This window comes from Stenella coeruleoalba (assembly GCF_951394435.1).
Source record: "Stenella coeruleoalba genome assembly, chromosome: 6".
Lineage (NCBI taxonomy): Eukaryota > Metazoa > Chordata > Mammalia > Artiodactyla > Delphinidae > Stenella > Stenella coeruleoalba.
In genome coordinates, this window is record NC_137151.1 from 73238375 (window position 1) to 73252747 (window position 14373).

The 14373-nt window shown below is 35.6% G+C and overlaps 1 protein-coding gene across 7 annotated transcripts in view; it reads right to left on the reverse strand.

The window, feature by feature from the left end:
• PDE11A (phosphodiesterase 11A) overlaps positions 1 to 14373 on the reverse strand; it is a 466258-nt gene that overhangs the window by 383914 nt on the left and 67971 nt on the right. The window contains exon 1 of one of the 7 annotated variants that reach the window (XM_079923543.1): positions 7959 to 8086. The exons of the other annotated variants lie outside the window; for them this stretch is intronic. The gene's annotated coding sequence lies outside the window, so the exon portion shown is untranslated. Of the gene's footprint in view, positions 1 to 7958; positions 8087 to 14373 lie in introns of those variants that run through there. 7 annotated transcript variants of the gene reach the window in all.

Genomic DNA, 14373 nt, shown 5'->3' on the forward strand with positions numbered 1-14373 from the left:
TGGTTATAAAGCAGAAACTGACACACCATTGTTAAGCAATTATACTCCAATAAAGAAGTTTTAAAAAAAGTAGGGCTTCCCTGGTGGCGCAGTGGTTGAGAGTCCGCCTGCCGATGCAGGGGACATGGGTTTGTGCCCCGGTGCGGGAAGATCCCACATGCCACAGAGCAGCTAGGCACGTGAGCCATGGCCACTGATCCTGCGCGTCCGGAGCCTGTGCTCCGCAACGGGAAAGGCCACAACCGTGAGAGGCCCACATACCACAAAAAAAAAAAAAAAAAAGTAATTTTAAAGTTTGCTTTAAAAGTTCTAAAAATTCTAAAACCTTTTAAAACCTATTTTCAAAGGTTTTTAAAAACATTTTGAATCATTCTTTCTTGCGAGAATATGAAGATAAAAGTACATGATTACCTAATATTAAAATATATCTTAGGGACATCCGTGGTGGCGCAGTGGTTAGGAGTCCACCTGCCAATGCAGGGGACACGGGTTCGAGACCTGGTCCAGGAGGATCCCACATGCCGCGGGGCAACTGGGCCCATTCACCACAACTACTGAGCCTGCGCTCTGTTGCCCGTGGGCCACAACTACTGAGCCCACATGCCACAACTACTGAAGCCCACGCACCTAGAGCCCATGCTCCAGAACAAGAGAAGCCACCGCAATGAGAAGCCCGTGCAACGCAACAAAGAGTAGCCCCCACTTGCCACAACTAGAGAAAGCTCGTGTGCAGCAATGGAGACCCAACACAGCCAAAAACAAATAAATTTATTTAAAAATATATATATATATATATATCTTAAAGCTACAATAACTAAAACAATGTGATACTTGTTCAGAAAATAGAAAAATTGATGAAAGTATAATGCCAAATATATACGTGCATATATACATATGTATATATGTGTGTGAATAAATGTATTTAATCATAAGAGTATCATTTCAAATCAGTCAGAAAATAATAAATTATTCAATTAGTTACATATTTGGGAAAAGTAAGATTCTTTCCTCACATTATACATCAAAATTAATTTCAAGCAGAATTTGAAGATAAATATACTCATCTCTTGATGAATTACAAAAGTGGAACAGATCACTCAAACCCTGCCAAGACACATTTCTTATTTTAACATGAAATACTACGAGAAAAATGTCTGAATATTAATTATAATAGTCAATAATATGAGAATGTATATATCCCAAATATTATCAAGTAAATCCTAAATTTGCACTCAGAAAAGTCAATGGCCTTATGTTCAAATGTTGGCCTTCTTTTCCACCAAATCTTTAACCAAAGCAGCCAATAAAAGTAAGATTAATTCCATTTCTTTCATTTGTTCATTTCAGCTAAGAGTCTTATCAGAAGTACAAATGGTTGAAAGTTTTCAGTAGAAGAATGAATAATGACATGATAAACTATAAACTAAATCATCATTTACTTTACTTGGAAATTATATTAAAACATTTTTATAATTTAAAAAGTTAAATGTCAAAAATAAAATAATAAAAGAATGGAAGGAATATAACTGGAAATTTGTCTGATCTCACTAGAGGGAAGTCTTTCAACACATAATACCAAAAGGAGGAAACATAAACACTAATATATTTGACTAATAAAAATTTTAAATTTCAGTACCTAAAAAATAATACAAAGAATTAAAAGTAAAATAAAATTGGAAAAATATTTTTAAACACATCTGGCTGACAAAGTGTTAAATCCTAAACATACAGAATTCTTACTAATTAATGAGGGAAAATGAGCACTGGGTAAGAATCAGAAATTAACAAAATAAAAAATTGATGGGAAAGAATTGTCTCATATTTCACATAAATATTTGAAAACTGTCAAATTACCACAACAGTTATAGTTTTTCTATAAAATTGGCAAAGATTTAAAATTTGAGGTGTCAAGATACCTAGATTTATTGAAAGTTTTTGTGAAAAGTTTTTGTATAAAAGTCTACTTTTATACATTGTTGGAGAGAATACAAGTTAGTGCAATATATATATGGAAGACAATGTGGCAGTAAATAACAAAAACCTTTAAAATATTCCTACTTTTCAATACAATAATTTTATTTCTAGGAATTCATAAGAAAAAATTGAAAAATACCTAAATATTCAACAGGAAATTGATTATGTTATGGTATATTCACAATATCACTAAAAAAGTTTATAGGTTACTATTATACATGTTATAAATAATTTTATTCTGACATGAGAAAGTGACACAAGGAAAAGAAATTTAAAAAACAGTATTAATTAGCATAGTTACATCAAAGTGATGAGATTACCATTCAGGACAGCACTACAGCTTCAGAAGTGCCCTCCAAAAAGACAGAAGTCTATACTATTGAACTGCCAGTAAAATAGATAGGCAAGATATACCAAATGACAACTGTCAAGAGGGCAGTGAGTCAATCTTCATAAGTAATATAAATATGTGAAAAACAGACAGCATAGCACTCTATACTTTTAGCAGGATATAGCAGCCATCTAAATGTCCCTAGTTTTTAAAGCCATTATCATCCTGACTACAAAACTCTTTACCATAAAAATTAAGTCCAACTGAATTGCTACATGGAATGCTAAAGGAATTTGATATTTTCTGAAAATCACAGAGAGCTAAGAACAAAAAGACTGTCAAGATGCTATAGTTGGGCAATGTTCTGATATGTGAAATGGATGGATCTTTCAACTCTCTCAGCCTCTGACCCTTTCCACATTTAACTGGTAAATATCACAGCAACTTAATTTGGCATAGCGTATACAGTATCATGGTGGAAAACATCTGATTTTCCAAAAGGATGAATACTGGAAACCAAAAACTAGTAGCCTCATATTGGTTTATAAAACAAAATTCTCAACAAACTATTAAACCAAGTTTGGAAGAAAATGATAAAAACAAATCTTCCAATCACAAGATTGCATTCAGCCACTGAAAACCCAGGTTAGAAAAAGCCACATCATCCACTGCAAAGAGGACTTGGAAGCAGCACGTCACTACTTCCCACTGATCTTCCAGGTGGATCCCTGGGGCTAGCTGGTTCCACGCACATTCCTTTCCCCACTGACAGCCACTGTGTCCCTGAAGCCTTTCTTTCCTGTTCCTAGGCCAGGCTCTATTCCCCTGGTGCTCACCCTAGCTTGGCTGCAAATAAGCAGCTGTGCTGAGAGTACTCAGACTCCCTCCAGAAGGTATACGGCCATGTGCTCCACAAAATAATGGGGGCATGTATCTCCAGCCCTCAGATTTGAGAGTAAGAGTGATGAATCAAACTGAAGGTATCAACACATGGTTTGTTTCCACCAGAGGATTGTTTTCATCAACAGGAGTTATTCATAAATAGTCCAGAGAGACACAGGAGTGGACTCAGCACCCAGGGTGCCTTTTCCTGGATGAAGCACCAAGATACTTTCTAAGAAATGCTTGTAAGTAGGAGCCTTCTAGACATACACACTGGAGAACTGAGTCAGCCTGATTTTTGGCAGCTTTGTCTAAGTTATTCCATCTTGGATAGAGTTGGTTAGTGCCTCCTAGAACTGGTCTCCTGCCTGCTGCCTTGTTCCAGGTATTTCCTAGGCCAGCTGGCAGAACTCTGCACTGGCTGTTTTATGAACTAGATCAAGCCCTTAGCAGAGCCAGTCAATTATACCGTTCATCATATTTTGCAGGTCTGGGTTCTGCTGGGTTAGAAAGATTGGACATATCAGCTAGCATTTACTCTCATAGAAGCAACAGGGTCAGGAACCATTTTATAAATCTTAATTTACTTCTGAGATGCTTCAATTGAATGAGCAATCAATTTAACCAACTACAATTCTTCCCTGGTTTAGGATCTGCATAGGATGGAACAACAAAAGCAGAAACCACAGCAAATCCTGGGCTGCTCAAATCTAAAAGCCCTCCACATGTTCTCTTAGACAGAGTAATAATACACTTCCAATATCTATGGAAACTCCAACTTTAAAACTTACTAGTGAGTCCCTCTATCTTTTAAGTAAGTCCCTCTGCCTTACATAAAAAGAAAGATTATCAATGGGCATCATTGCGTATTATCTCCCCCACAATAACCCACCCACCAACATGCTCATATACAAGTACATCTGATACATCTGGCTACACACTACACCCAACAAGAAGACACTTCATACAACTGGTCAAGTTGACATTGAATATTTATGAAAATTGACTAAAAGCTAGGTCATAAAGCTAGCCAATTTGAAATCATTATATGAAATAACTGGTATCACACAGAACATATCATTTCACCCTAATGTACTTTAGTTATTAAAAAATATGTAACTAAAGGAAAAAATACTTGAAAATTTAAAATACATTTCTAAACAAACTATCAACCAAAAAAAATAAATGGAAATTATAAACTATTTAGAAAATATTTAGAAAAATACCAGGATTATATAAATATTATGTACCAAAATGGTAGGACACGGTTAAAGAGGTTCTTAAAGTTTAGTCTTAAATGCTTACATTAAAAAGAAAAGCTCAACTTAATGAAGTGATCATACAACCATAAGGAATTAGAAAAAGAACAGCAAAATAAACTCAAGATGAGAGAAAATAATAAAAATAATAGTAGAAGTTAATGAAAAAGAAAATAATCATATAATGAAGAGGATCAACAGAGGTCAGAAAAGTAATAAAATATACAAATCTCTGGAGAAAATAATCAAGGGGAAAAAAGAGGCATTTTAAAAAATTTTAATCAGGAATGAAAAGGGGCAAAGCTATAATTGCTACAGAGATTAAACAGATAAGATGTTATGAATGAGTTTGTGTCTATAAACATGAAAACTTAGATGAAATAAACAGATATATACAGCTTAACAGAGTCCTATAAGCTTTAAAGAAATTGAATCAGTAGTTCAAAATAGTCCCATTACACACACACACACATACACACACACACACACTGGATCCAGACAGATTTCCAGGAAATTCTACTAAATGTTTGAGCATTGGGAAATTCTAATCTTATACAAACTATTTCACACAATGGGAAAAAAATCATTTGTGATGTAACTTTGCCTTCAAAACCTGATGAGGATATTATAAGCAAAGAAAAATATAGGCCAGTCTCACTAATGAATGAATACAGATTCAAAACCTCTAAAAAATAAACATTTTTATAAAACAAATCAGACAGTGGATAAAAAGATAATTTGTTATGACCAAGTTGGTGTTTCCTAAGAAACCTAGATTGGTTTATCATGAGAAGATCAATGAAAGTAACTCACCATGTTAACATGTTAAGGTGAAAAAATATTGTATCTTAACAGAAGTAGGAAAAACTGGATAAAATTTTACATCCATCTGTGATGTAAAAAACTAAAAGCAACAACCTCCTTAGCAAACTGGGAATAGAAGGCACTTAGCCCAATAAAGGGCATTCCAAAAAACCCACAGAAACATCATATCTAACAATGAAACTCTGAGAGCATCTTCTGTAAGATCAGGTTCAATATAAGGATGCCTGTCTTCATCAATCTTATTCTACATTGTTCTGGAGGACCTTGCATAGTAAATCAAGAAAAAGAAATAAAAGCTGAAGGACTAGAAAAAAAAGAAACAAAAACCTTCATTATTTTACAGATATGATCACTTACATAGAAAGTCTCAAAAAACAAAGCTTAACACATAAGGGTTATTTAATAAATGTTTGTTGAGAAAAATAAGCAATAAAATAGTTGTGAGGATTAAGTGAGATCACCTATGTTGACTATTTGGCACATAGTAGGAACTTAGTTACTACTAATTTCCTTTCCCTTAAAGTTTACTTTTAGGTATCTATGTCACGAGGGAAAAGGATTTTTAAAAAGTAAAAATTTCAACCCGATGTTCATAGCGGCATTATTTACAATTGCCAAGATATGGAAGCAATCTAAGTATCCATCAACAGATGAATGGATAAAGAAGTGTGTGTGTGTGTGTGTGTGTGTGCACGCGCGCATGCAATGGAATACTACTCGGCCATAAAATAGAAGAAAATTTTGCCATTTGCAACAACATGGATGAATTTGGAGGGTATTATGCTAAGTGAAATAAGTCAGGCAGAGAAAGACAAATAATGTATGATATCACTTATATGCAGAATCTAAAAAATACAACAAACTAGTGAATATAACAAAAAAGAAGCAGACACAGATATAGAGAATAAACTAGTGGTTACCAGTGGGGAGGGAGAAGGGTAGGAGATTAAGAGGTACAAACTATTATGTATAAAATAAACTATAAGGATATATTATACAGCACAGGGAATATAGCCAAAATTCTATAATAACTATAAATGGAGTATAACCTTTAAAAATTACAAATCACTATATTGTCCAACTATAACTTATAATATTGTACATCAACTATACTTCAATAAAAAAATGTTTAAATCTTCAATAAAGTATTAGCAAGCGAAAAATAAAAAGTAAAAATTTAAATTAGTAAGAAGGATGTTAATTAACTATACTTCAATTTTTAAAATGGTTAAAATGTTTAAAGAAAAGAAGGATGTTAGATTCAAAATCAATATACAAAAGTAAATTGCATTTCTAGAGACCCACAACAATTGGCTAAAATTGTAAAGTTTTTTAAAGATACAATTTAAAATAGCAATAAACATTTAAAAATACCTAGTTTAAAATAAGGAAGGTGTAAGTCTTCTAAAGAGAAAACTAAAAAACTTTATTAGAAGATATTAAAGAACAAATAAATAACTAGGAAGATCTATCATATTATTGGGTGGAAAGACTGAACATCATAAAGCATATCATAATTCTCTCCATGATTGATCTACAATGTCAGTGCAATTCAAGTAAAATTTCTATCAGACTGTGTATTATGTGCATGTGAAACTCAACAAGATGATTCTAAAATTTACATGAAATAAAGGGCCAACAAAAGCCAAGACACTCCTGAAGAGCAAAATGTGGGGTGGGGTTGGGAGCTCCCCCCTCCTAGATACAAAGATTTACTGTAAGTTATGGAAATTAAATCAGTGTGATACTGGTACAGGCATAGACTAATAGATCAAAAGAAGAATAGAGAGTCTAGTAACAAACCCATGCTAATATGGAAAACTACTTATATATGGAAATGACACTATGTCAATTGTTTATCCAAAAAGAAAATAAAAAGTTGTATCCCTATTCTAACACAAAAATGAACTGCATTAGATTAAATACTTCATATGGAATACCAAATTATAAAATTTTCTAAAGATGATATAGAATGCTTTCTTTTTTTTCTGATTTATTTGGTTGCACCAGGTCTTAGTTGCAGCAGGCAGGCTCCTTAGTTGTAGCTCTCGGGCTCCTTAGTTGCAGAAGGGTCTTAGTTGTGGCAGGCGGTCTCCTTAGTTGCAGAATGCATGTGGGATCTAGTTCCCTGACCAGGGATCAAACCCACATCCCCTGCATTGGAAGGCAGATTCTTAACCACCACGCCACCAGGGGAGTCCCTAGAATGCTTTTCTTTATAACCTTTTATTTCTTAAAATTAAAAAAAAGAAGCAAATAATGCAAAATTTAATGAGAAGATTGATAAATTGCATTAAAATTAAGAACTTGAGCTCATGATTAAAAATGAAATGCAAGCAATAGAGAAGAAGATGTTTGAAATATATATAACCAGTAAGGGGTGTTAGAAAGATACATGCATATATTTTAAGAACTCCTACAAATCAGTAAGAAAAAGGCATACTAAGAATGTGGAGCAACAGAAACCAACACATCACTAGAAGGAGTGTAACTGGTCAGCCCTACTTTGGGAAAGAGTTTGTCATTAACAGTAATTTTGACATGTGCATAAAATATGACTCCCCAAATTCTATTTCTATATATATGCTCCAAAGAAACCCTCACTCAAGTATATTAGTTGCCTATTGCTGCCTTAGCAAATAAACACAAATTTAGTGCCTTAAAACAGCACAAATTTATTCTCTTACAGTTCAGGAGGTCAGAGGTCCTAAAAATCAAGGTCGGTAGGGCTGCATCTCTTCTGGAGGCTCTAGGGGAGAATTCAGTCCCTTGCCTTTTCTAGCTTCTGTAGGCAGACTGCATTCCTTGGTTCATGGACCAATTCTCCATCTTCAACTGAATTTCAAAGCAGGGCAGCATCTTCCAAACTCTGGCCCTCCTGCCTCCCTATTGTAAGGACCCTTGTTACTACACTGAACCCACCCAGATAATTCAGAATAATCTCTCCATATCAATATCCTTAGCTGAATCACTTCTTCAAAGTCCCTCTTGTCTTATGAGGTAAGATATTCACAGATTCTGAAGTTTACAATGTGGACATCTTTGAGAAGCCATTACTCAACATACCACAAAAGTAAACCAGGAGACATGTACAAAATGCTTATAGCAGCATTATTTGTAACAGCAAAAACAACAGCAACAACAAACCCTACAAATAACTCAAAAGTCTATCAATGATAAAATGGATAAATTGTGATTTTTTTTTTTTGGCGGTATGTGCGCCTCTCACTGTTGTGGCCTCTCCCATCACGGAGCACAGGCTCCGGACGCGCAGGCTCAGCGGCCATGGCTCATGGGCCCAGCCGCTCCGCGGCATGTGGGATCTTCCCGGACCAGGGCACAAACCCGTGTCCCCTGCATCGGCAGGCGGACTCCCAACCACTGCGCCACCAGGGAAGCCCTAAATTGTGATATATTTATTCAAAGAGATATTATACAGCAGTGGATAGTATTACTATGCATTTCAACATGAATTAATCTCAAAAACATAATGGTGGGCAGAAAAAGCAAGAAACAGAAGATTGTACATAGAATGATTCCATTTATACAAAGTTCAAAGACAGAGAAAATAAAATTGCATATCGTATAGGAAAACATACATAGGTGGCAAAGCCATAAAAACAAAAAAAGCAAGGGAATAATTACAGGATGGTGATAACAGGGGTAGGGCTCAAGACAGAGGACAGTAAAGTTGTGAAGGGGCAGCAGACAACTTCTAGGGTAATGGCAATGTTTTATGTTTTAACCTGGAGTAATCAGAAGGATGTCCAGTTTGTAATTATTCTTTACTCTGTACGTGTATATTTTCTGCCCTTTGGATATGTAATACATTTCATAATTTTCAATAAAGGCAATGGACAATACAATGAAAACTGAAGATCCAAAGCTCTTGCCATTGCCAATATGTTCAGCACTCGTTTTGCTTTTACTTTAATTTGCAGGGGTACAAGGGGTATGCTTTAGCAACGTACATGAGCAGTTAACAACCCAGCTCTCACTGTGTTAATGGGAACTAAAACTTTACTCCATTGAGTTACTGGTACTAAAATGGAATGTTTATTCGGAGAATTACACACCTCAATTTGTTTACTTTTCTCGTTCTTTTAGTGTGTTGACATTACCATATATTACAGATAATCTACTAAACAGAACTGCTTTCCTTCTCTACAGTTCTTTCCACATTGTTCTGTCCCAATTAACTTTTATGACTTTGATACTACTGATACGTAATTTTAAGTTAATAATCTAATCAACAAATACAGATTGATAGTAATAAGCAATCAGAATTTTTTCAACCTATGTCATTTCTCCAAAGAAATATTAACCTCTAACTGGATAAAACTTACAATGAGCTATCTTCACACGCAAAAAAAATTTTTTCAAAAGTGGCACAAGCCAATATTTAAGTCCATGTGGCAATAGTTCTCCAGTTTTTCCATAATCCTTTGTATGACAGATGTCACTGTCAAGGTACCAAAGCACTTAATTCTGCTTTTGAACTACTATCTGTCCAGTTTACCTGCTCTATATCCTCTTCTCTAAGAAAAGACAAAATTTCAAGCATTATCCCCCTACATGTCACAATACAAATAGCTGTACCTGCCTGTGAATTCAAGGACTCCCTTGAACATAAGTTTCTTATAAGACCCATATTTATCATCTGACAAAAGCTTTACATGACCACACAAAAATAATTTTCCCACATAAGAAGTTTTTGCTTTCTTTTGAAAAAATTTTAAAGAAATGGTATAAATATTACTATTATTTTTTTATGTTTCTATAGGGATCAGGGTGATGAGCATGCTTTCTTTTGTGAGCAAAGGGGACAATGGGTAGAGAGGGTAGTTTTCTTCTAGAGGCTCAGCTGGCTTCACATATCACATAAATATGCAATAATTCTGAAGATACATAGAATTAAATAAAATCCACACTAGTTATATGTTTTATCTATTTTATATTATAAAAGATGTAACAGAAATTTCTACAAATGCAATTTTAAAGAGTAAGTGGCTAATCAAAATTAACAACTTGTATGCATATTAGAAGATATTAAAGTACAGGTAATCAGTTTTAGATGATATATCTTCCACTCTCCACAGTGGGCCTCAGTATGTGATTTTGTTAAGTAATATTCAGAATAGAAAAATGATTTTAAAATCCTAAAATTATATAAGATATTCTGCTCTGAAGTCTCTAAAGTTATTATTATGTCACATAGAAGTTTTTAAAAAACAACAGTTAGAGCAAGAAGACTGTAACCAAGCAAGACATAGCTTCTTCCTGCAAAACTGCTCTATATCAACCTCATACTAAATCACTGGAGCAGGCAACTAGGGGTAAAAATATCCAAACAATTCACCAACATTGGACTCCAGAACTTCCAAGCAGTCATAACACCAATCTCTATTTTAATGTTCAGGGTACCAAGAAAATATACCCAAAACACCAATGAGAGAAGACTCTAATGCCTTTAATGGCTTTGCTCTTGTCAACTGGGAAGAATACCATCGGAGTTGCATGGTAGAGATTTTACATATACAGAAACTGAGGCAAAAAGCAGTTAAGCAATGCACCCAAGGCCACGGGCAATAAGTGACTGAGCCTGGATACTAACAAACGACTGCTTAATTTTCCAAATCCACACTGTGTACTCAGATTTTATATGGCACGTGGTCTGAATCTTATTAGAAAAACTTGAACCAACTTTGGTCCAGATCCACAGCAGCTAGCAAAGACAGGTGGAATAAAATTTTCTCTGTTGTTTTTTGTCTTATGCTCCTAAATTTAGCCTCAATAGAGGTCTTAAGGCCCTTAATAATTCATCCTGATTGATTCCATTGTAGGACATAGAGTGACATACTGAGGAACAGAAACCTCCTTAATCTCCTTGACCTGTCATCTCCAACAATCCACCCAAGGTCGCCCTTAGCATTTGATACCATCTTTTCAGATTGGCCTCTTGCATGAAATAGGATCATGACAGCTTGTAAATTCCCTAGCCACAAATTCCTTAAATTCAACTGAGATAAAAGCAGATGAGAAATAATTCTTATAACCCATATTTTTGCAAGTAACTGGCTTAGAGGTGTACTTGCTGCAGTAATAATCTGAGACAATACCATCTCCTTAAAGCCATCATGAGAAGGAATTACCACAATTAAAATAATCTTCCATGGGTTGATCATGCAAAAATCAATACATCTTGGCCAAGGTTTCTTAATAAATTCCCAAGGAAAGGTAAGTGCTTCTGATGGGTCATGACAGGAAGCCTGAGCTCTATTCCTGTCTCCTCTAACAGTCAACTGAGGGCTCAGGACACTGGCTCCGGATCAGTATGTGGTACAGCAGAAGCCTTGGTTAGGTGCAGGGATGGGTATCATGTGCTTTTGAGAGGTCAAAAGGTGGAAAAGGGTGGCGAACAGAGGTAGCATTTGAAAAAAAGGCCAAATCAGAAAAGTGAGAGGTGCTTGTAAAAAGCAGTCAATCAGGAATTCCCTGGCAGTCCAGTGATTGGGACTCTGCGCTTTCACTGCCGAGGTCACGGGTTCGATCCCTGGTCAGGGAACTAGGATCCCACAAGCCCTGTGGAACGGCCAAATAAATAAACAAACGACAAACATTAAAAAAAAAAAAAGCAATCAGAGGGGCAATTAAGAGAGGAACAATCTAGGTACACTGTATCAAGAAGAAGACTGGGACACTCACAGCATTTGGTGGGAGGCACAAAATGGTGGAAAGCAACTCCTGAAACAAATTCCTGTGATGAGAAACTGGGATACTGCTCCCCTTGGGCGTGGGTGGTGAGTAGCATCTTAAAGATGCTGGAAAAAAAGATTTTATAGCTTTTTTTTCTTTTACAGTATAAGGATGAATTATAAGCCTTTAGACATAGATTCTAATGTATTGTCATAGAGACAATTTCTGGTTGTGGTTCGTGCAATGTGGCCTTACACTATTACAATCATACCTGGCTGATATTAGGTACTCAGTGCGCATTTGTGAAGTGGAATTTAAGGAATGGCATGCTTTTTGATAAGAACCAATACTATTTTCCTCACAGACAGTATCTGTCATGGGCAGATGATTCACATTGATGCCTTATAAATAGCATGAATTCCTTAGGAAATTTCTCCACAACCACTCCCTTCACACTAAATTCAAGATATTAGCCAAATCCTGCAGTGCTAAGTATATATATAAATCAAGTCAGGATTTTACTGACACTAAACTTGAAGAGAGAACAGTAACACAATCTGGCTTTGCAGCAGCAGGCAATCCATGACTTTGACTTTCAACCTTGGCCTTCTAAGTCATCAGACAAGCATACAGTAGACAGTGTCATACCAATTACTCCAGCACTGCATGTGCTAGGTTAGCCTTTAACAGAGGTACTAAATGAGCCTTGCGATCTGTTTAAATTGTAAAGGAATTGAGGTAATAATGGAGCTAAGCGATTCTTCAGATAATAAGAATGATGGCTATCATTTACCAAGAGCCTACCATGGACCCAGTATCTGGGCCAGGTGTTTTACATTCATATAATATTCACAACAGCCATGCAAAGTGAATATGACTGGCCCCATTATACACACAAGGAACCTGAGGCTAAAAGGTAACTAACTTACATCGTGTAAGTAATTTACCAATAACTGTGCTAAAGTGTGAATAACTCAGAGATGCTTGAGTCTAAAGCTTGGGCATTTTTTTACCATACTATGTTACTTTGAAGAGTTAGCCATTTGTGCTCCGGGCCACTGCCCATGTTGTTAAATGCAGCTCCAAAACCATAAAGAGATCTGTCAGTGGTAATAAACAATAGTTTACGTTCAATTTAATGTACTAGAACAGAGTCAGAAGTTAATACTGTTTGTCATTCTTCTTGCTGGCCAGCTCAACACCACGGTCACATTTTTTTCTAGTCTATAATTAAATATATTAGCAAAGGTTGACTTCCGTAGAAGGAAAACACAGAAGAATCAAGTAAGCCTCCCAAAAGCTTGAAGCTCTTGTTTCATGAAGAATAGGCACACCACGAATTGCAAATATCTTTCCCCAGGTGCAGCCCATTTCACAGAAAAGATGAAATGACCAAAGAAAGTGAAGCTAGAATCCCAATTTGATTTTATTTTCCAAAAACAGAAGGATGATATGCAAGTACAATGTGTGATTTCCTCATATATTCCCCTGAGTTAAACCTCTCATGATCACAGTCATATAGGAAGTTCTCGGGAAATGTGAAAAATGCTGGATGTGATGACAGAAGTCCTAAATTCCCTATCCCAGCTCTGCTACTGTTTAGCTCCAAAATTCTGGTCCATTTAATTTTTCTAAGCCTCAGTTTCTTCACTTTTTTAAATGAGGATAATGATTCCTACCTTTCACAGCAGTAAGGATGAATTGAGATAGTGTAGGTTGAAGCATTTTATAAATCAAGTTCCACACAAATATACAACCACATTCAGAATACAGAACAGGAATCAGACTAGAAGCATTAGGAACTCTCCAATTCCCAAGTTCTGTCCCCACAAGGCTTGACTTACTTCCTGTCTTGAGTTCAGTGATATTTCCCTATATGTTATTTCTGGGATGTTATCTCTCACCCCACTTATTATTTCTGATTGCTTCATCGGGTGTCTGTCCCCAGCAATCAAACAAACCCATGACTAAAGCAACAAATGCCCCCAAAGGACTTCCCCTCTAGCCAAACAGGAAAAAGCTGATGAATCAATAAATCACTGTTATGGCTATTAACTCCAATGCCTTACTTACAGTTCACCTATAGTTTCCAAAAAGTTTCACAGCAATTTATTCTAGGATAATTGGCTTGCTTATATACTCCAGAGCTCCAGATCTTTTCTTGGAAACAAGTGTACATCTCTTACTCTACAATGGATATATGCAATTATAAGATCTTCAGAGAATAATTCTATCTCTGCCTTAAAAATTATCAATATCTCTCAAATATCACAGGAAATCTCTTAACGATTTCCTCCCGTTAAATCCTAATGATGTAAACAGATTTTCTTGGTAGGTTTAGGTACTAAGCAGTTGTGATGTTTTTCAAACCTTTCATCTTTAAAGGAACTATCCATGTTGTACACT